Source organism: Petromyzon marinus, chromosome 21 (genome assembly GCF_048934315.1).
Source record: "Petromyzon marinus isolate PM22_M1 ecotype Great Lakes invasive population chromosome 21, UKy_Petmar_22M1.pri1.0, whole genome shotgun sequence".
NCBI lineage: Eukaryota > Metazoa > Chordata > Hyperoartia > Petromyzontiformes > Petromyzontidae > Petromyzon > Petromyzon marinus.
In genome coordinates this window covers 7,363,075-7,384,190 of record NC_133687.1, presented here as the reverse complement: position 1 = coordinate 7,384,190, position 21,116 = coordinate 7,363,075, and positions in this window count along the sequence as shown.

Below are 21,116 nucleotides of genomic sequence, written 5' to 3'. Positions count from 1 at the left end.
ATATTGGACAGACGGGACGTAACATCAGCATAAGACTAAAAGAACACCAAAGAAATATTAAATTATCCCAAACACAACTGTCGGCGGTGGCAGAACATACTTGCCAACAAGGACACTCAATTGATTTTGATAACGTTGAAGTGTTGTGTAAAACTAATTATTACTGGCAAAGACTAATTAGAGAATCCATTGAAATTGAGAGAAATAGAAATAACTTTAATCGCTCTGACAGCTACAGGCTTAGTGCGGCCTGGAAGCGTAGTATTAAATAATGCATATTACAATTCCTTATAGGGGAAACACATACTAATTAACTTATTACTAATGTAGCATATAATTACAAAATCACACATTACAACTCATTACTAATCATAACAATTGACTGATCACCAATATATTTTATAATTACAATACACCCCCCCACTCCGCCTCAAATCACTGCATCTGAATGAATTAAATGATGACGTCACCCTGCTGCTCTATTTAAGACCGGGAGCAAGTGAGGGCTTCACCATTCTGGCGAATTGCCCGATGATGCTGGATATAATTACCAGCGAAACGTCGTATTAAAAAAAAAAACTGTAAATGTTGTGGATTCACTCCTCAACACCCCGGTGGGCTAAAGTAGTGAACTATTTGTCTTTTGTCAACGTGACACTTTTTTTGCTGATTGGCCGTGTCGGGTGGTGGAGGGTTACGACACATTTATAAATAACGCGATCTAACCCAAAAACGTTTATAATGAATAATTTTGGTCGCGAAAGCCTACGTGTTAAATTGATCATCATCATCATCATCACCACAGCATCATCATTATCACAGCATCATCATCATCACAGCATCATCATCACAGCGTCATAATCACATCATCACCATCATCACTATCATCACATCATCACAGCAACATCATCACATCACCACCATCTCGATTTAAAGCTTTCGTGACTGCAGGGATTCATCTTCTTGGTTCTTTCGGTAAAGTCACGTAGAAGGGAAATAAAATAATAAAAATAAAACAATAAAATTCTCACGACGTTTCGGCCACAACACAAGTGACCACTTGTGTTGGCCACTTGTGTTGTGGCCGAAACGTCGTGAGAATTTGTGTTGTGGTCGAAACGTCGTGGGAATTTTATTACGTTTTATTTTTATTATTTTATTTCCATTCTACGTGACTTTACCGAAAGAACCAATTAGATCATCACCATCATCATCACGATCCATGGTACAGGTCATCCCCGTCGCAGGTTGTCCACTCCACGTCGTCATTTTGTGTCCACGCCTTGCGGTGCCAATACGCTCCAAGTAGGGGCCACGAATCTTTCCGACAACGATCTTCATACCTCGTCGACCTCGTCGTCGTCGTCGTGTACAATAACACAATTCAGGACCTGCTTAATGATGGTAGCTACACAACAATTAAGAGAGATCCCAACCAACAGCCTCGTTACACATACGAACAGCACCGTTGCTGATTCCAGCTTCATTAACTGAACCGACCAAACGGTTTTCCTTAAAACCTTCTGCCGCTAGGCCACCCAGATTGTACGGCTCGCCAAAAATCCGTAAAGAAGGGACACCCCTTCGTCCCATCGTCTCCACCGTTGGCTCACCCACCTACAAACTGGCCTAATTTCTGCCTGAGACCTTACAGCCATTCAATGGTAAGACCACCTCAGCTGTACTTAACTCGGCTCACCTGGTATCGTCAATTTAAAGACATCTCACTGTCCCCAGGTGATCTGCTCGTCAGTTTCGATGTAGTTTCTTTGTTCACCAAAGTTCCTGTGCCCTCGATTTGGTCCAACAAAGATTGAATGCTGTTGTACCGGCCCTGGTGAAACACTGCCTCACCAATGCACACTTCACCTGGAATGTAAGATTCTACAAACAAACTGAAGGCACCCCAATGGGTTATCCCTTATCTCCGGTTGTAGCCAATGTTTTCATTAACCAGGCTACAGTCTAAATTAGTGCTTTTTTACTTTTTTCAGTTAACTTTATTTGCTATTATTATTCTTCCTTCTACGTGACTTTACCGAAAGAACCAAAGAATATGAATTCCTACGGTCACGAAAGTTTTAAGTCAAAATCTAAACTTAATTGTTTTGCACAGAGGAGGTGGGTGGCCTTGGGGGTGGGGGGGGTGGGGGGTGCACGTGAGCTGTCCATCTCCAGGGGGGGTGGTGGTGGTGGTGGCGTGTGTGTGGGGGGGCCCGTGTAGTCACCACGATGGCGACGTCGCCCGAGAGAGGACCCCACAGGCACGCGGATCCACGCCACGGGGACTTCAGAGCGAGACGGTGATGCAGGACCCCCCCCCCCCATCCACCATGGTACTACAGCCCCCCACCCCCCACCATGGTACTACAGCCCCCCACCCCCCACCATGGTACTACAGCCCCCCACCCCCCAAACACCACCACCTGTACCCCCTGCAGCTGTCACGCGAAATCGCCATGCCCACACGAACAGGGCTCGGCGCGCACAGGGAGGGAAACCGCGTCGTCACCACCACCATCACCACTCTCTCTCTCTCACTCCACGGCTACAATCGTGCTGATGATTCCCACCAAAGAACAACAACAACAACAATAATCTGTCGACACACGTTGCCGCTTGTGCCCCACGGGCACGTCGCGACGCAGGGGAGAGGCGGCGGCGTCGGGGCCTCTGCGAGCTTTAAAGAGCTGCTCCTGAGCAGCATGCGGCTCGTTTAAAGGTCGCCTCGTCGACGTTATTCACGCGACGCATTGCTGCTCTTGAAATATCGAGAGGTTTTTTTTTATTAATTCCCCCTCCACCCCCACCACCAAATTCGAAACAAACATCGTCTCCTCGAGTTGCCCTCCCTGGGAGCTATGATATTTAAATTCAGTCTTTTTCTCTTATTTAAATCTACAATATAATTGCTGAACGTTTGACGGCGGTATCTGTACACGTGGATCATCGTCCGACTCACGTGCTATGGCCACAGGTGTGAATCTCTGGTGGCATCACGCAAGGGCGCGTGCTGATCGATCACGTGACGGGCAAGGCATGCTGGGAGGACCAGCAGCAGCAGCAAACAGCAATAGCAGCAGCAGCAAACAGCAATAGCAGCAGCAGCTAACAGTAGCAGCAGCAGCTAACAGTAGCAGCAGCAGCTAACAGTAGCAGCAGCAGCTAACAGCAGCAACAGCTCGCAGCAGCAGTAACAGCAGCAGTAGCAGCAGCAGCTAGCAGCAGCAGTAGCAGCAGCAGCTAGCAGCAGCAGTAGCAGCAGCAGCAGCTAGCAGCAGCAGTAGCAGCAGCAGCAGCTAGCAGCAGCAGTAGCAGCTAACAGCAGCAATAGCTCGCAGCAGCAGTAACAGCAGCAGTAGCAGCAGTAGAAGTAGCAGCAGCATCCAGCAGCAGCAACAGGTAACAGCAGCAGTAGCAGCATTTAGCAGCCGCTCGCAGCAGCAGCAGTAGAAGTAACAGCAGCATCTAGCAGCAGCAGGTAACAGCAGCAGGTAACAGCAGCAGTATCAGCAGCAGTAGCAGCAGCAGTAGCAGCAGCTCGCAGCAGCAATAGCAGCAGCTAACAGCAGCAGTAGCAGCAGCAGCATCTAGCAGTGACAGCAGCAGCTAACAGCAGCAGTAGCAGCAGTAGCTCGCAGCAGCAGTAGCAGCAGCTAACAGCAGCAACAGCATCTAGCAGTAGCAGCAGTAGCGCGCAGCAGCAGTAGCTAACAGCAGCAGTAACAGCAGCAGCAGCATCTAGCAGTAGCAGCAGCAGCTAACAGCAGCAGTAGCAGCAGTAGCTCGCAGCAGCAGTAGCAGCAGCTAACAGCAGCAGCAGCATCTAGCAGTAGCAGCAGTAGCTCGCAGCAGCAGCAGTAGCAGCAGCAGAAGCCACGTGCAGCCGCAATCGAATTCTCGACATGGAACGGCCGCGATTTCCACCATTGCTAACCCAACCCGAATCGCTTCCTCGCCGGGGTGACATTCACCTCCCACACTCGAACTGGAAACTCCTCCGGCCAATTTGAGTTCACCAGTAGGGTTTTCCACAACATCGAACGCGATTTGCCGAGTGCGGGGGGGAGGGGGGGTCTTCCGCTGTCCGCAATGATCTGGAACTCTCTCCAGCACATCCCCCCCCCACCTCCCAGCTATCTTTGCTGCCGACGGCCCTCCTTCTGCTCTTCAAGGCCAGGCTCAATGTCTTGCTCGGTGTTTTGACCTCACTCTCTCTGCCTTATGCCCAGTAATGCGCGCGCTCGCTCTCTCTCTCTCACTTTAAAGCGTCTCGTTACAAAAAAATAAAGACAGATGGCACTAATGTGCCTGTTGGTTGTCTTGAGACGCTTCTGCATTTCACCTTCGTCTCTTTAAGGAACTGCTCCGTGGCCGTTCTTCATTAAGGGATCGTCGAATTGGAAAACAAAAATGTTGTCTCTTCTTCATACTTTGGCTACCCAGCCCTGGTCCAGTACGCTGCGTGTGATTGCAGGCTGCTCCTTGTCTCCAACGAAGTGGGAACTATGTATACACATGACTTAACAACAACAACAACAGAATATATTAAAATAAAAATACATTAAAACTTTATAAAGTAATATACGGATCCAAGTGGGAAATGCCTGGACACACAAAAAACTAAAATAATCACTTGTGGTCTGTATGCATGTATGTACGTTGAACTTCGTTTGCACCGTACGTAGCCAAGCGTGTCAATGTCACATGCTTAGAAGGGGCACCCACGATGTTTGCCCCGGCCAGGAATTCAACTCGGGTAGCTGGCCAGGCTGTGGCAGGCGAGGATCTCCCCTGTGGAGCCTTCGACAGACTGTCGGGGCAAGTTGCTATTCGCGAGCACCACCTGTGAAGGTGGGCACGGCCACACAAGGGGGTGGGTGGCCAACTGGCCTTCATCATCAGAGTTCGTTTGGTTCAGACCGCGTGAATATAAACACGTGGTTAGATCCACCACAACCACCACCACTACTCGCCACCCACCAACCACCATAACCACCACCACCAATCACCACCAACCACCACCAACCACCACCAATCATCACCACCACCAACCACCACCACCAACCACCACCACCACCAACCACCACGAACCACCACCAACCACCACCATCAACCACCACCACCAACCATCACCACCAACCACCACCAACCACCACCACCAACCACCACCAATCACCACCAACCACCACCAACCATCACCACCAATCATCACCACCACCAACCACCACCACCAACCACCACCAACCACCACCACCAACCACCACCAACCACCACCAACCACCACCACCAACCACCACCACTCACCACCTACCACCACCAACCACCACCAATCACCACCACCACCAACCACCACCACCAACCACCCGACACAGCCACATGAGCGAGGTTTGTGTCGCGTAAACAAAACGTGCCAATTGGTGCCGAGCTCAGCGCACCTCTGCCGTGATGTGTCGGAGAGTGAACCCACTACGACATTTACAATTCAAGTAGCGTGACCTTTCGCCGGTAATCACAACAACAACAACGACACCAATCAGCAGCATCAGCAGCAGCATCGTCGGGCGAATTTGTGCGCTGGGATTGTGACAAAGTCCTCCTCCCGTTTGCTGTTTGCAATCGAGCAAGGGCGATGCCGTCACTGTGTGCCTGACAGATGCGAAGATCACAGTGGAGGTTGCTTTAATGAACGTCAACTGCGATCATGCAAATTACAATTGGTGACGTTAATCTCAGAACATGCCGTGTCCTATTACAGGTCGGATTCGTCGCAGTTCATCGGCACATGCTAACTTTGAATATGCGTGCAGTTTAACGGTGTATCGCTTAGGGCTACTACACGTGTAGCAGCTACTACACGTGTAGTAGCTGCTACACGTGTAGCAGCTACTACACGTGTAGCAGCTACTTTTGCTACCAGGATAATCCGGCACTGCTGGTGTTGATGTGGGGTGCGGTAGTGCAGCGGTCCGGCACGCTGCGCTACGAACCCGGCGACCCCTGAGTTCGATGCCCGCTCTCCGGCCCTCCTCGAGTTCCACTTAGCCTAAAAAAAATAAACCAGCACCTGGTGGCGATGTGTAAACGTCGCCAGTGGGACAGACAAAGGCGGCCGGGCATGTTTGCTGGCCATCCACCCACCCACCTCTCGTGTGCCGTGCCCGCCTTGACACGGGTTCTACTAGCGCCAGCAGCACTTGCCCCAACAGTCTGTCGAAGGCTATACGGGGTGGAGGAGGGGGGGTGGCATCTTTGACTTTGGAGTGAACAGCATCACACCCGGGCGGCACCCCCCCCCCCCCCCCTTTTCTCCCCCGCTGTTGTTGGATGTCCCCGTCGCAGGGAGGTTTCGCGTGGTGCTGGATCCACCTCGTGGTGACCCACGACACTGCAGAAACGCCAGAAACTTAAAATTAAACTTAAAATTAAAAAAAAAATTGTTGCGACTGTTCCAGTCCCCAACACACCGGGGGTTGTGTGTTGTTGACGTGACGACGCTTACTAATTGGCTGTGTGTCGGGTGGTGGCGGGTTTAACGACACATATTTACGTGATCTAACTCAAAAGAAACTCTGTTGTGGATAATATTTGTCGCGATAGCCCCACTGTTCACTATTGCTAGGTGACAAACCCAAATAAAATGCTCGGCTATTCGGCACTTTGCTTCTTTCAAAAATTTCCACTGGTTTAAAAATTTTCGATTTAAAGCTTTCGTGACTGCAGGGATTCATATTCTCGGTTCTTTCGGTAAAGTCACGTAGAATGAGAATAAAATAATAAAATAAAATAACACAATAAAATTCTCACGACGTTTCGGCCACAACACAAGCGGCCTTCATCAGTCTCGTCCCTTCCCTTCACCTGATGAAGGCAGCTTGTGTTGTGGCCGAAACGTCGTGAGAATTTAATTGTGTTATTTATTTTATTAATTTATTATTTTATTCTCATTCTACGTGACTTTACCGAAAGAACCAAGAATATGGTTTTTAATTGTGAGCTTCTATGACCTATTTTTTTTAAAATAACGTATTTACACGGTTTATAAAAAGAATATAACATATTTCCACGTTTTATAAAATAATATAACATATTTACATGTTTACCCACGTAACATAAACCACTGTGTTCTCTCTCTCGCTCTCTCTCGTCACCGAGTCGTTAATTGACTTGTGTAATTGTCTGAGTTAGTCGAGACGACCCTCTGCCTGCGGGGAGCGGTGGCGCAGTGGTTGGCGCAGTGCGCTCGCGACCAATGCGATGAAGCCAGCGACGTGAGCCGGTCACCCACGTGGGCCCTCGCCTATCCAGCTCGACCTCGGCGTCAAAAAACGAATTTCCTGCCACGCGTTGTGGCAAACATCGTCGCCGGCTGAGCGCTGTTGACGAAGACAGCCACCCATCGTGTGCCGTGCAAGCCTACATCGGTTGCCACTCGCTCACGCCACTTGCCCACAACAGCCTCTTGAAGGCTTTACTTGGGGGGGGGGGAGGAGGAGGGGGAGGTTGATGGCTGGGGCGTCTTTGTCTTTTTGTGTTTGCGGCCACGTGGTCGCAGGAGACGGCGACGTGGTTTTAACACCTCGTGCCGAGGACCGCCACTGTAGCGTCCGTAACTCGGAGTCAGGGCAAGGCACCTCCCTACACGACTGTCTCTGTGTGTACGGGGGGGGCTGGGGGTGGAGACTCCACGTGAAGACAAAGGCTCTAATCCTATTAAACCGCGTGCGGCTCTTTTCCTTTGTGTTTGTCTCCACTCGCTCTCTTGAGTCTCTGGCCAACATATCTCAATTTTATACCCTGGCCACCCGCCCTCTCACTAAAACTCGAGACTGATCTCGTATTGTCTCCCCCCCGCCACCCTCTTTTATCTCGACTTTCACGCCACCACCACCACCACCCCCCAACGGCGCTGCGATTCCGCAGGAACGCAGCGCCCTCGGCGCTGGTGTGGGGGGATCGCCGGGCAAAGTTCGGTCGCAATGACATCGCGATTGATTTTGCCTCGAGTGAACACTCCTCCCGTCACTCGAGTGAACGCTCCTCTCGTCACTCGAGTGAACACTCCTCTCGTCACTCGAGTGAACGCTCCTCTCGTCACTCGAGTGAACACTCCTCTCGTCACTCGAGTGAACGCTCCTCCCGTCACTCGAGTGAACGCTCCTCCCGTCACTCGAGTGAACGCTCCTCCCGTCACTCGAGTGAACGCTCCTCCCGTCACTCGAGCGAACACTCCTCCCGTCACTCGAGTGAACACTCCTCTCGTCACTCGAGTGAACACTCCTCTCGTCACTCGAGTGAACGCTCCTCCCGTCACTCGAGTGAACACTCCTCCCGTCACTCGAGTGAACACTCCTCTCGTCACTCGAGTGAACACTCCTCTCGTCACTCGAGTGAACACTCCTCTCGTCACTCGAGTGAACACTCCTCCCGTCATTCGAGTGAACGCTCCTCTCGTCACTCGAGTGAACACTCCTCCCGTCACTCGAGCGAACACTCCTCTCGTTACTCGAGCGAACGCTCCTCTCGTCACTCGAGTGAACACTCCTCCCGTCACTTGAGTGAACACTCCTCCCGTCACTCGAGTGAACACTCCTCTCGTCACTCGAGCGAACGCTCCTCTCGTCACTCGAGCGAACACTCCTCCCGTCACTCGAGTGAACACTCCTCTCGTCACTCGAGCGAACACTCCTCCCGTCACTCGAGCGAACACTCCTCTCGTCACTCGAGCGAACACTCCTCCCGTCACTCGAGCGAACACTCCTCCCGTCACTCGAGTGAACACTCCTCTCGTCACTCGAGCGAACGCTCCTCCCGTCACTCGAGTGAACGCTCCTCTCGTCACTCGAGCGAACACTCCTCTCGTCACTCGAGCGAACACTCCTCTCGTCACTCGAGTCAACGCTCCTCCCATCACTCGAGTGAACACTCCTCCCGTCACTCGAGTGAACGCTCCTCTCGTCACTCGAGTGAACACTCCTCCCGTCACTCGAGTGAACACTCCTCCCGTCACTCGAGTGAACACTCCTCCCGTCACTCGAGTGAACACTCCTCCCGTCACTCGAGTGAACACTCCTCCCGTCACTCGAGTGAACACTCCTCCCGTCACTCGAGTGAACACTCCTCCCGTCACTCGAGTGAACACTCCTCCCGTCACTCGAGTGAACACTCCTCCCGTCACTCGAGTGAACACTCCTCCCGTCACTCGAGCGAACGCTCCTCTCGTCACTCGAGTGAACACTCCTCCCGTCACTCGAGTGAACACTCCTCCCGTCACTCGAGTGAACACTCCTCCCGTCACTCGAGTGAACACTCCTCCCGTCACTCGAGTGAACACTCCTCCCGTCACTCGAGTGAACACTCCTCCCGTTACTCGAGTGAACACTCCTCCCGTTACTCGAGCGAACGCTCCTCCCGTCACTCGAGCGAACACTCCTCTCGTCACTCGAGCGAACACTCCTCCCGTCACTCGAGCGAACAATCCTCTCGTCACTCGAGTGAACGCTCCTCCCGTCACTCGAGCGAACACTCCTCTCGTCACTCGAGCGAACACTCCTCTCGTCACTCGAGCGAACACTCCTCTCGTCACTCGAGCGAACACTCCTCCCGTCACTCGAGTGAACACTCCTCTCGTCACTCGAGTGAATGCTCCTCTCGTCATTCGAGTGAACACTCCTCCCGTCACTCGAGTGAACGCTCCTCCCGTCACTCGAGTGAACACTCCTCTCGTCACTCGAGTGAACACTCCTCCCGTCACTTGAGTGAACGCTCCTCCCGTCACTCGAGTGAACACTCCTCTCGTCACTCGAGTGAACACTCCTCTCGTTACTCGAGCGAACGCTCCTCTCGTCACTCGAGTGAACACTCCTCCCGTCACTCGAGTGAACACTCCTCTCGTCACTCACCCCCCCCCTCACCCCCCCCCCCCCTCTATCGAACGCGTTCGATTGCTCACAGGCCCCCGCGTTCAGCGACGTCAGCAGCCGCATTCGGCTGCCGAGTGTTTTGCCGCCCAGCGATCGCATCGCTCACACGGGGAGCAAGTTAAACGCGGAAGAGGCTTTCGCGAGCAATATCATCCATCGTAGAAGTTTATTTTGATTACCCCCCCCCGCTCCGCTTAAACAGAACCCCTAATACGAAACGTGTTCTTGCAAACACACAGAGCTGTCGCCTGCTGACAAAGGTTACGGAGAACGAACGGCGTAATGAATGAATCAATGCCTCTGTATCCTCTCTCTCTATCTGGCTTCATTCCCTCCGTGGCTCATTCCCACCCCCAACTTCCTCACTCACCGAGGAAATAGATTTATCTCCCCCCCCCACCCAATCTCTGGTGAAGTAGAATGATGAAAAAAATATTCTGATTGCTTTTAGTTTTGGTTTTGTTTTGTTACACAGAGCCCACTCGGCCCTCCGTGTGGATTAAAGCGCAGCGACTCGCCCAATGCGATTCAGGGATTACTCAAAATCCTCTAATCTGTTTACCCCCCCCCCACCACGTCTCCACCCCCCCCCACGTCTCCACCCCCCCCCCCCCCACGTCTCCACCCCCCCCTACGTCTCCACCCCCCCCACGTCTCTCCCCCCCGCCACGTCTCCACCCCCCCTCCCCCACGTCTCTCCCCCCCCCCCCCACGTCTCCACCCCCCCCCACGTCCCCACCCCCCCCCGCCACGTCTCCCCCCCCACGTCTCCACCCCCGCCACGTCTCCACCCCCCCCCACGTCTCTCCCCCCCCCACGTCTCCACCCCCCCCCCCACGTCTCCACCCCCCCCCCACGTCTCCACCCTCCCCCCCCGCCACGTCTCCACCTCGCCCCCCCACGTTTCCACCCCCCCTTCACCCCCCCCCCACGTCTCCACCCCCCGCCCCCACTTCTCCACCCCCCCCCCACGTCTCCACCCCCCCCCACGTCTCTCCCCCCACCACGTCTCCACCCCCCCACGTCTCTCTCCGCCCCCACGTCTCCACCGCCCCCCCCCCACGTCTCCACCCCCCCGCCACGTCTCTCCCCCCCCCACGTCTCCACCCTCCCCCCCCGCCACGTCTCCACCTCCCCCCCCCCACGTCTCCACCCCCCCCCACGTCTCCACCTCCCCCCCCACGTCTCCACCCCCCCCTTCACCCCCCCTCACGTCTCCACCCTCCCCCCCCCCGCCATTTCTCCACCGCCCCCCACGTCTCCACCCCCCCCTTCACCCCCCCACGTCTCCAGCCCCCCCCACGTCTCCACCCCCGCCACGTCTCCACCCCCCCCACGTCTCCACCCCCGCCACGTCTCCACCCCCCCCCCCCGCCACGTCTCTCCCCCCCCACTTCTCCACCCCCCCTCACGTCTCCACCCCCCACGTCTCCACCCCACACACGTCTCCACCCCCCCCCCCCCGCCACGTCTCCACCCCCCCCCCCCAACGTCTCCACTCCCCACCCCCACGTCTCTCCCCCCCACCACGTCTCCACCTCCCCCCCCCCACGTCTCCACCCCCCCCTTCACCCCCCCACGTCTCCACCCCCCCCCCCACTTCTCCACCCCCCCCTCACATCTCCACCCCCCCCCACGTCTCCACCCCCCCCCCACGTTTCCACCCCCACCCCACCCACGTCTCCACCCCCCCCCACGTCTCCACCCCCCAACCCCGCCACGTCTCTACCCCCCCCCCCACGTCTCCACCCCCCCCCACCTCTCCACCCCCCCCCCCCCACGTCTCCACCCCCCACCCCCGCCACGTCTCCACCCCCCGCCACGTCTCCACCCCCGCCACGTCTCCACCCCCCCCCCACGTCTCTCCCCCCCCCCCCACGACTCTCCCCCCCACCACGTCTCCACCCCCCCCCCCACGTCTCCACCCCCCCCCCCGCCACGTCTCCACCCCACCCCCACGTCTCCCCCCCCCCACGTCTCCACCCCCCCTTCACCCCCCCCCACGTCTCCACCCCCCCCCCCCACTTCTCCACCCCCTTCCCTCACGTCTCCACGCCCCCCACTTCTCCACCCCCCTCACATCTCCACCCCCCCCACGTCTCCACCCCCCCCATGGGTCTGCTCCCCCCCCACCCCCCCCCCCCCAAGCTCCGTCTCTGCTCTCTCATCTTCATTTGTCACTGCCGTCAAACGTTGCTAAGGCCTCGCATCTCGGCCACGACTCACGCCCCCTCCTTACAATGGAGCAACTTGGTGGCCATGCTGCTGATTGTGCGTGGAACTTCTTTCGCACAGTACATAGCCAACAGGGGCCATTCCACGTTAGTATTAACTCCACGTTAACATATAAACTCCACGTTAACATATAAGCTCCACGTTAGTATTAACTCCACATTAACATATAAACTCCACGTTAGTATTAACTCAACATTAACATACAAACTCCACGTTAGCATTAACTCAACATTAACATACAAACTCCACGTTAGTATTAACTCCACGTTAACATATAAACTCCACGTTAACATATAAACTCCACGTTAGTATTAACTCCACATTAACATATAAACTCCACGTTAGTATTAACTCCACGTTAACATATAAACTGCACGTTAGTATTAACTCCACATTAACATATAAACTCCACGTTAGTATTAACTCCACATTAACATATAATCTCCACGTTAGTATTAACTCCACATTAACATACAAACTCCACGTTAGTATTAACTCCACATTAACATATAATCTCCACGTTTGTATTAACTCCACATTAACATATAAACTCCACGTTTGTATTAACTCCACATTAACATATAAACTCCACGTTTGTATTAACTCCACATTAACATATACTATCCACGTTAGTATTAACTCCACATTAACATATAAACTCCACGTTTGTATTAACTCCACATTAACATATAAACTCCACGTTTGTATTAACTCCACATTAACATATAAACTCCACGTTAGTATTAACTCGACATTAACATATAAGCTCCATGTTAGTATTAACTCCACGTTAACATATAAACTCCACGTTAATATTAACTCCACATTAACATATAATCTCCACGTTAGTATTAACTCCACATTAACATATAAACTCCACGTTAGTATTAACTCCACATTAACATATAATCTCCACGTTAGTATTAACTCCACATTAACATACAAACTCCACGTTAATATTAACTCCACATTAACATATAATCTCCACGTTTGTATTAACTCCACATTAACATATAAACTCCACGTTTGTATTAACTCCACATTAACACATAAACTCCACGTTTGTATTAACTCCACATTAACATATACTATCCACGTTAGTATTAACTCCACATTAACATATAAACTCCACGTTTGTATTAACTCCACATTAACATATAAACTCCACGTTTGTATTAACTCAACATTAACATATAAACTCCACGTTAGTATTAACTCCACATTAACATATACACTCTCCATTAGTATTCACTCTACATTAACATATAAACTCCACATTAGACTTAAGGCCACATTAACATATAAACTCCACGTTAGTCGGTCATGACACCACGTGTGTCTGTGTCTGTGTGGTTCCAGTTTAACAGCAGAGGTCTCACTCCGAATCAGTCGAGCGGCAATATATTTTCATAGTTTGCGTAACGCTGTGTGGAAGCTACCTGGTCTGTCGCTCCGCACTAAGCTTCAGGTCTTCTCGGCCACGGTCATTCCCTCCCTTCTCTACGCTTGCGAAACGTGGACCCCCCTAATGGAACATCTTCGCCGGTTATAAACGTTTAGGCTAGCCTGCCTACGATCCATCTTGGGTTTAACCAGGCTGGATTGTGTGAAGAGCTCACAAATCCTTGAAAGATCTGGGCAAGGTCCCATCGGTGAGCTCCTCCGGCAGGCAAGGCTGCGATGGCTGGGTCATGTAGCCCGCATGCCCAGCCACCGCATGCCGAAACAGCTTTTGTTCGGCCGGATCGAGGGGGTTAAACGGGCGCGGCAGGGCTAGAGAAGAGATGGAGTGATGTGGTACAGGAGGACGTGGAGCTGAGTGGACTTGCCGATGACTGGTACCAGCGGTGTCAAAATCGGCCTCTGTGAAGGAGGCTCGTGAAGGACGCTACTGGGCAGTTGGAGGCAGTCGCCCTCCAACGACAACGGAGGCCGGAGGAGCGACGCTCACAACAACGAGCGGAGCGCCGGGTGGCTAAAGCACAGCAGGTTGGCACAGTAGGGGGCACAGGTGGTGCATCAGCCAGTCATCTCAGTCAGTCGACCCGTGGCACCTGGGTCTGCCCCGTGACCTCCTGCCAACGGGCGTTCGACACTTCACGTGGCCTCAAGGTGCACATGGCCTGGCACAAGCGTCGTGGTGACGTCACCGCCACTTAGTGGCAAATGGCGGTTGTTGTTGTTCTTGTCTGTGTGTGTGTCTGTCTGTGTGTGTCTGTCTGTGTGTGTCTGTGTGTGTCTGTGTCTATGTGTGTCTGTGTGTGTGTGTCTGTGTGTCTGTGTGTGTGTCTGTGTGTCTGTGTGTGTGCATCACTGTGTGTGTCTGTGTGTGTATCACTGTGTGTCTGTGTGTGTGTCTATGTGTGTCTGTGTGTGTGTCTGTGTGTGTGTGTCTGTGTGTGTGTGTCTGTGTGTGTCTATGTGTGTCTGTGTGTGTCTGTGTGTGTCTGTGTGTGTGTGTATCACTGTGTGTGTGTATCACTGTGTGTGTCTGTGTGTGTCTCTGTGTGTCTGTGTGTCTCTGTGTGTGTCTGTGTGTCTATGTGTGTCTGTGTGTGTGTGTATCACTGTGTGTGTCTGTGTGTTTGTGGCGGTAGTGTAGTAGGTAGCGCTACGTCGCGCTATGAACCCGGCGACCCGAGTTCGATTCCCGCTCACGGCCAACACCGCTGACGATTCTCTGAACCGGTCCTGGGCCTCCCCTCGGTCGACTCAAACGAGTACCTGGTGCGGTGGTGTGTAGTAGTAAACATCGCCACTGGGGAGACAAAGGCGGCCGGGCGTGGTGCTGGCCACCCACCCCTTCATGTGCCGTGCCCGCCTTCATAGGTGCTCGCTAACAGCGCTTGTCCCCCCAAAATTCTGTTACGGCTGTACGGGAGATCTTCGTCTTTGTTTTAAGGGAAACTAAAATTACAGGCGACGTTTCGGCCTACAGTCCTTCTTCCTGGCACATACCTAATTAAGAATGGTGTATTCATTAATTGTAATCATTCATCGTTTTGTGTATGTGCTATGCAGAAGTACCATTGCCGAAAATGTTGCCTATGAATGTGATGACACTAATATTAATAAACGTCACCGATCATATGTGTACATTAAAAAAATGTATATTTGTAATTTTAAGTCCACAGTTTATTGAACTTCTTTATTTTATTGACAAATGTGTTTGTCTTAAAAATGCGAGCAATGCAATGCCTCTAAATAAATGTACAACAGACCGAACGGCCTGTTCATCGTTCTACGACTGAGACGACACGGTTTGTTCAGCGTCCCGGAAGCAGACTTCGCTGCGACACAAATGCTGGGCTTCGTAACGGAACTGGCTCTGAACCACCAAGGGCACGACATGAGGCTAACACAATAAAGCAGCAACAACAGCAGCACCATGTCGCGTATCGATTGGGCAATCTGTCACGTCGCGAGCGGCGATAAAACACACTGCACCCCCCACACACATCGCCTGTGTCAATCCACTGCTGGATGAGAGGTGACCCCTGGTGTGGAGCGAGCGGCCGTTCTGACCGAAGCTTCGGAATTCACTTTCCGCTCAGCTTGGAGGCGTTCGGCATGGGGCAGCAGCCACCACCACACCATCATCACCACCACCATCATCATCCACCATCACCATCACCACCATCACCACCATCACCACCACCATCACCATCACCACCACCATCACCACCATCACCATCACCACCACCATCACCACCATCACCACCATCACCATCACCACCACCATCACCACCACCATCACCACCATCACCACCATCACCACCACCACCATCACCACCACCATCACCACCACCATCACCACCACCACCATCAGCATCATCACCATCAGCATCATCACCACCATCATCACCACCATCACCACCACCATCACCACCACCACCATCACCACCACCACCATCACCACCACCACCATCAGCATCATCACCACCATCATCACCACCATCACCACCACCACCATCACCACCACCACCACCATCACCACCACCACCATCACCACCACCACCATCACCACCACCACCATCACCACCACCACCACCATCATCACCACCATCACCACCACCATCACCACCATCATCACCACCATCACCACCACCATCACCACCATCACCACCACCATCACCACCATCACCACCACCATCATCACCACCATCACCACCACCACCATCATCACCACCATCACCACCACCACCATCACCACCACCATCACCACCACCACCACCATCACCACCACCACCACCACCACCATCACCACCATCACCACCACCACCACCATCACCACCACCATCACCATCATCAGCACCATCACCACCACCACCATTATCATCACCACCATCACCACCATCACCATCACCACCACCATCACCACCACCATCACCACCACCATCACCACCACCACCACAACCATCACCACCACCACCACGATCACCACCACCACCGCCATCACCACCACCACCATCACCACCATCACCACCACCATCACCGCCACCATCACCACCATCACCACCACCACCATCACCGCCACGCCTGAATCCTGTGATTCGAATCCCGTGCAGGTTTGGCGTCACGCGTCGGGTTCTTCTTTCCATTACCGGTAAAAGCGCAACACACAAACAAAAACCCGCACCCGGCAAGAACAGTCGCACACCACCGTCTCGGGACACCACGGTGGCGAGGAGTTGCTCCGTGAGGTTAGAGGCCACCTGGGAGGTTCCGACTCTCAACCGGGCTGGACCTCCACCTCGGACTTCCAAACTTCACTCCACAGGAGGCCTCAAGCAGCCGCCCCGGAGCACAGCAGAGCAGGGGCGCCGCGGTGGCTAGGAGATGTTAACTACCTCGCCTGGTATACAGGAGGTCGTGGGTTCGATTACGACTCCTGCTGTATATTTGGAGTTTGCGTGTCCTCTCTCTCATCATCATCACGGTGGCTAGGAGATGTTAACTCCCTCGTAGTATACAGGAGGTCGTGGGTTCGATCTCGACCCTGACACCTCCTGCATATTAGCGTTTGCGTGTCTCTCTCATCATCATCACGGTGGCTAGGAGATGTTAACTATCTCGCGTGGTATACAGGAGGTCGTGGGTTCGATTACGACTCCTGCTGTATAATTGTAGTTTGCGGTGTCACTCTCCCCAGGTGGTCGCGTGGATTTCTCTCGGGGTCCTCCGGTTTTCCCTCCGCATTCAGAATCAACATCGCCACGCGTTCAGAGTGTTTGGCTGCTCAACATTTCCACACGACGACGATGATGATGATGAGCCAACTTCCGTTGAGCTGTCATTTGTGAGAGTCAAGTAGCTTCTGAAAAAGAAGTGTAGAGCTCAGTGGGCCTTACCTTTGTAATATAATAGTATAATGTAATCCTATAAAAAATAATACAATGTAATAGTATATTCAAATAATATACTAACCTGTAATAATGTAATATGTTATAATATATTATAAATGTGGTGATGGTTAAATCAAGAAGGTGCCCTTTGTAGAACTCAGATTCCAAACACCTCGACCTACCCTGCTCACGCCCTATCAAGAGAAGGACCATTGTCCGAAACGTCGCCAATTATCGATAATTTTTCATTTTAAGGCCGCAGTGGTAGTCACGAATGCGCTGTACGCGTGACCACGCTCATTATAAGATGCTGGCACGTTCAGGTCTCAACGTGCACGTAGCCTGGCACAGGCACCGTGGTGATGTCCCCCCCCCCCACCCACCCCCACTTCGGTGACGAATGGCGCAGATGTCGGAGGAGATGAACTCAGTCTTGATTTGAAGCTTTCGTGACTGCAGGAATCCATACTCTTTGGTTCTCTCGGTAAAGTCACGTAGGTAGAGATGAAATCCGATTTTGCAAACGAGCGATGGCGAGTTTCACCATTAAGGGAAAGTCCACGTCTTCAGAGGTGACGCGCGCTTATTAAGAAGTCACATTGGGAGGGGGGAGGGGGGAGGGAGTATTTAATTTGTTTCATTAAACAAAGAAGTTACACGTTATTACGTTCCGTTTTCCCCACAAGAACTCGGACCCTCCATCGTGCGTGCCAGTCCGTGTGCTGCGGCGCCGCCTGCTGGTTCATGTTCGGTGTCACCAGAAGACACAAACACAAACAACAACAACAGATTTGTGGACGGCTCTCGCCGTTCTCTTCGCCAACTGCAAAAGGCGATGAAGAGTCAGGCCGGAGTGGTCACGGCTTCGTCTCGCGGGACAGGCAACTTGGAACCGTGAGGAGCGGTGGCGAAATGATTGGGAGCAACGCACGGCATGGGGGGGGCACAAGAACGCCGCTGCTGCCGGTTCAGTCGGAGGCAGTCGCCCTCCAGCAACAGCGGGGGCAAGAGGAGCGATGCTCACAACAACGTGCGGAGCGCCGGGCGGATAAAAACGCAGCAAGTTGGCACTGTGGGGGGGGCACAGGTGGTGCATCTGCCAGTCATCTCAGTCCGTCGACCCATGGCACCTGCTGGGTCTGTCCCGTGACCCCGTGCCAGCGGGCGTTCCGACACTTCACGTGGCCTTCAAGTGCACCTAGCCTGGTACACAAGCGCCGTGGTTGACGTCACCGCGCACTTCACAATGAGATTATGTATCCACGCTGTCGTTGCTGCTGATGTTGTTGTTGTTGTTGCTGCAACGCACTCAGGAACCTTGCGAGTTCCAATTTAGTTTTGCCTTCCGGCCAGCAAACTCCGACCACAATGGCGAACTAACCCAGGAGGGGTGGGGGGTGGGGGGTGGAGGGGCTTGGGCGGCGTCGTCGCCTCGCCGCTCACCGCAGAGGTTCGCGGTTCGAGTCCAGCGGCGGCTACTGCTGGACTCCCAACTTTGGTGGTGCAGCGGTTAGCGCTGCGCTACGACCCCCGACGACCCGAGTTCGATTCCCCCCCGCTCACGGACAACCAGCAGTGACGATTATCTTCCAACCGGTCCTGGGCCTCCCCTAGGTCGACTCGGCCTCAACTGAGTCGACCGAAAACATTGTCACCAGGGAGACAAAGGCGGCCGGGCGTGGTGTTGGCCAACCACCCCCTCCCCGTGTGCCGTGCCGGCCTTCATAGGTGCGACTCGCTACCAGCACTTGCCCCAACAATCTGTTAAGGCTACACGGGGCTTATAGGGGGGATCTTTGTCTGCTTCAGTGAACGTTCAAGATTGGTGGTGTGAGGCCACTTTGTGCCGGCGTCAAGAGTCCACATTTTTGCCAAAATTCGAAAATGACCGACAGTTTGTTGCGGTTGGGACCACATGCCCTCTACACAGAGCAATCATCACCACCACCTGGCAGCTAATTCCCCAGGTCACTCTTGCCAATGAGACGACAGTTGTGTGTACCCTTGATCTTCATTCTATTCTTTATTTTACCAGGTTAAGGCCCCGCTGAGCGACGTAGCTCGTTTTCAGAAGCGACCCGTCATTGACAAACGATGGCCAAACGAAGTCGCGTATCACGTCGAAATTTATCGCAGCCCAATTACTCTGAACGCGTGACTTTAATTCTAAATGTGGAGGGGAAAAAGCGGAGGACCTCGAGAAAAATCCACGCGACCACGGAGAGACAGCGAAAGAGAGAGACACGCAAACTCCAAATACACAACAGGCGTCAGGGTCGGGATCGAACCCACGATCTCCTGCATACCGGGTGAGGTAGTTAACATCTCCTAGCCACCGTGATGATGATGAGAGAGACACGCAAACTCCAAATATACAGCAGGCGTCAGGGTCGGGATCGAACCCACGATCTCCTGCATACTGAGCGAAGTAGTTAACATCTCCTAGCCACCGTGATGATGATGAGAGAGACACGCAAACTCCAAATATACAGCAGGCGTCAGGGTCGGGATCGAACCCACGATCTCCTGCATACTGAGCGAAGTAATTAACATCTAGCCACCGGGGGTGCTCTTGACCTGGCTCCGAGTGCTTTTAGGTTCGAGGTTCGACTCGCAATTCACAAGTGGACGAAGAACCGAACCACACACACGCGCGCGCGTGTGCAATGTTACTTTGACACAACGGGAATGAAGACTCAGACACCGGTTTCATTATTTCAAAACACTTAAAAAGGTTTTTTTTTTATTTTATAACATTTGTTTAAAACTACAAACGTCTCCAAAGTTTGTAAAACCAGTGCTAGCGCAATTTGCAAGCTCTAGGGGGGGGGGGGGGGCTAGCCGGGCTGTGGAATATAGAATACATGGATGATGGGAGGAGGGGGGGGGAGGATCAGGAGGGGTGGGATGGCTGGGTGGGTGGGAGGTGGAGGAGATGATGGGGAATCCGGCAGTAGGAGGTGGAGGGGGGGGTAAGACAAGGACAGGTCGTCGATGATACAGTTGATAATACAGAATTGTGGGCAAAATGGTTTTAATAAAATAAAAGAAGCCCGCTTTAAGACAAATTGGAATTATTCAACACTTGTACACAAACAGCACTCAGCGAGCACCTCGTTTTTTTCCCCCGTATTTCCTTTAATTTTTTTTAATCGCATCGAGTTCTTGTCGTTTTCCTTAGCCACACCGCCGAAATGAACAAAGCTGCCATCGTGAACTCGTTCTCATAAAAAAAACAATCAATGCAACTGATTTTTTTCTCCCCCATTATTAATTACTTATATTTTACACCCTACACCCAATATAATGCTTGAAATTTCAGGATCTCCCACCCCCCCCCCGCCCTGAAATGCCTCGGGAATGTTTAGATGGACGGGCGCCGAAATATTTTCACAAAACCTTCAGAATAAAAAATAATAAGCCAACAACAACCCAAAACGTCGTGTGTGCTCACCACAAGGGATAGTCTACAACAAAGCCACCAGTTTGGGTGTGCGCGCAGTTTTTCCTTGTGGCCGAAAAGAAAAACACAACTCACACGGACAGCTGTTTTCAACAAATCATATATATGTATAGATTTTTAAATGCACTTAAATAAGACCACACACATGGG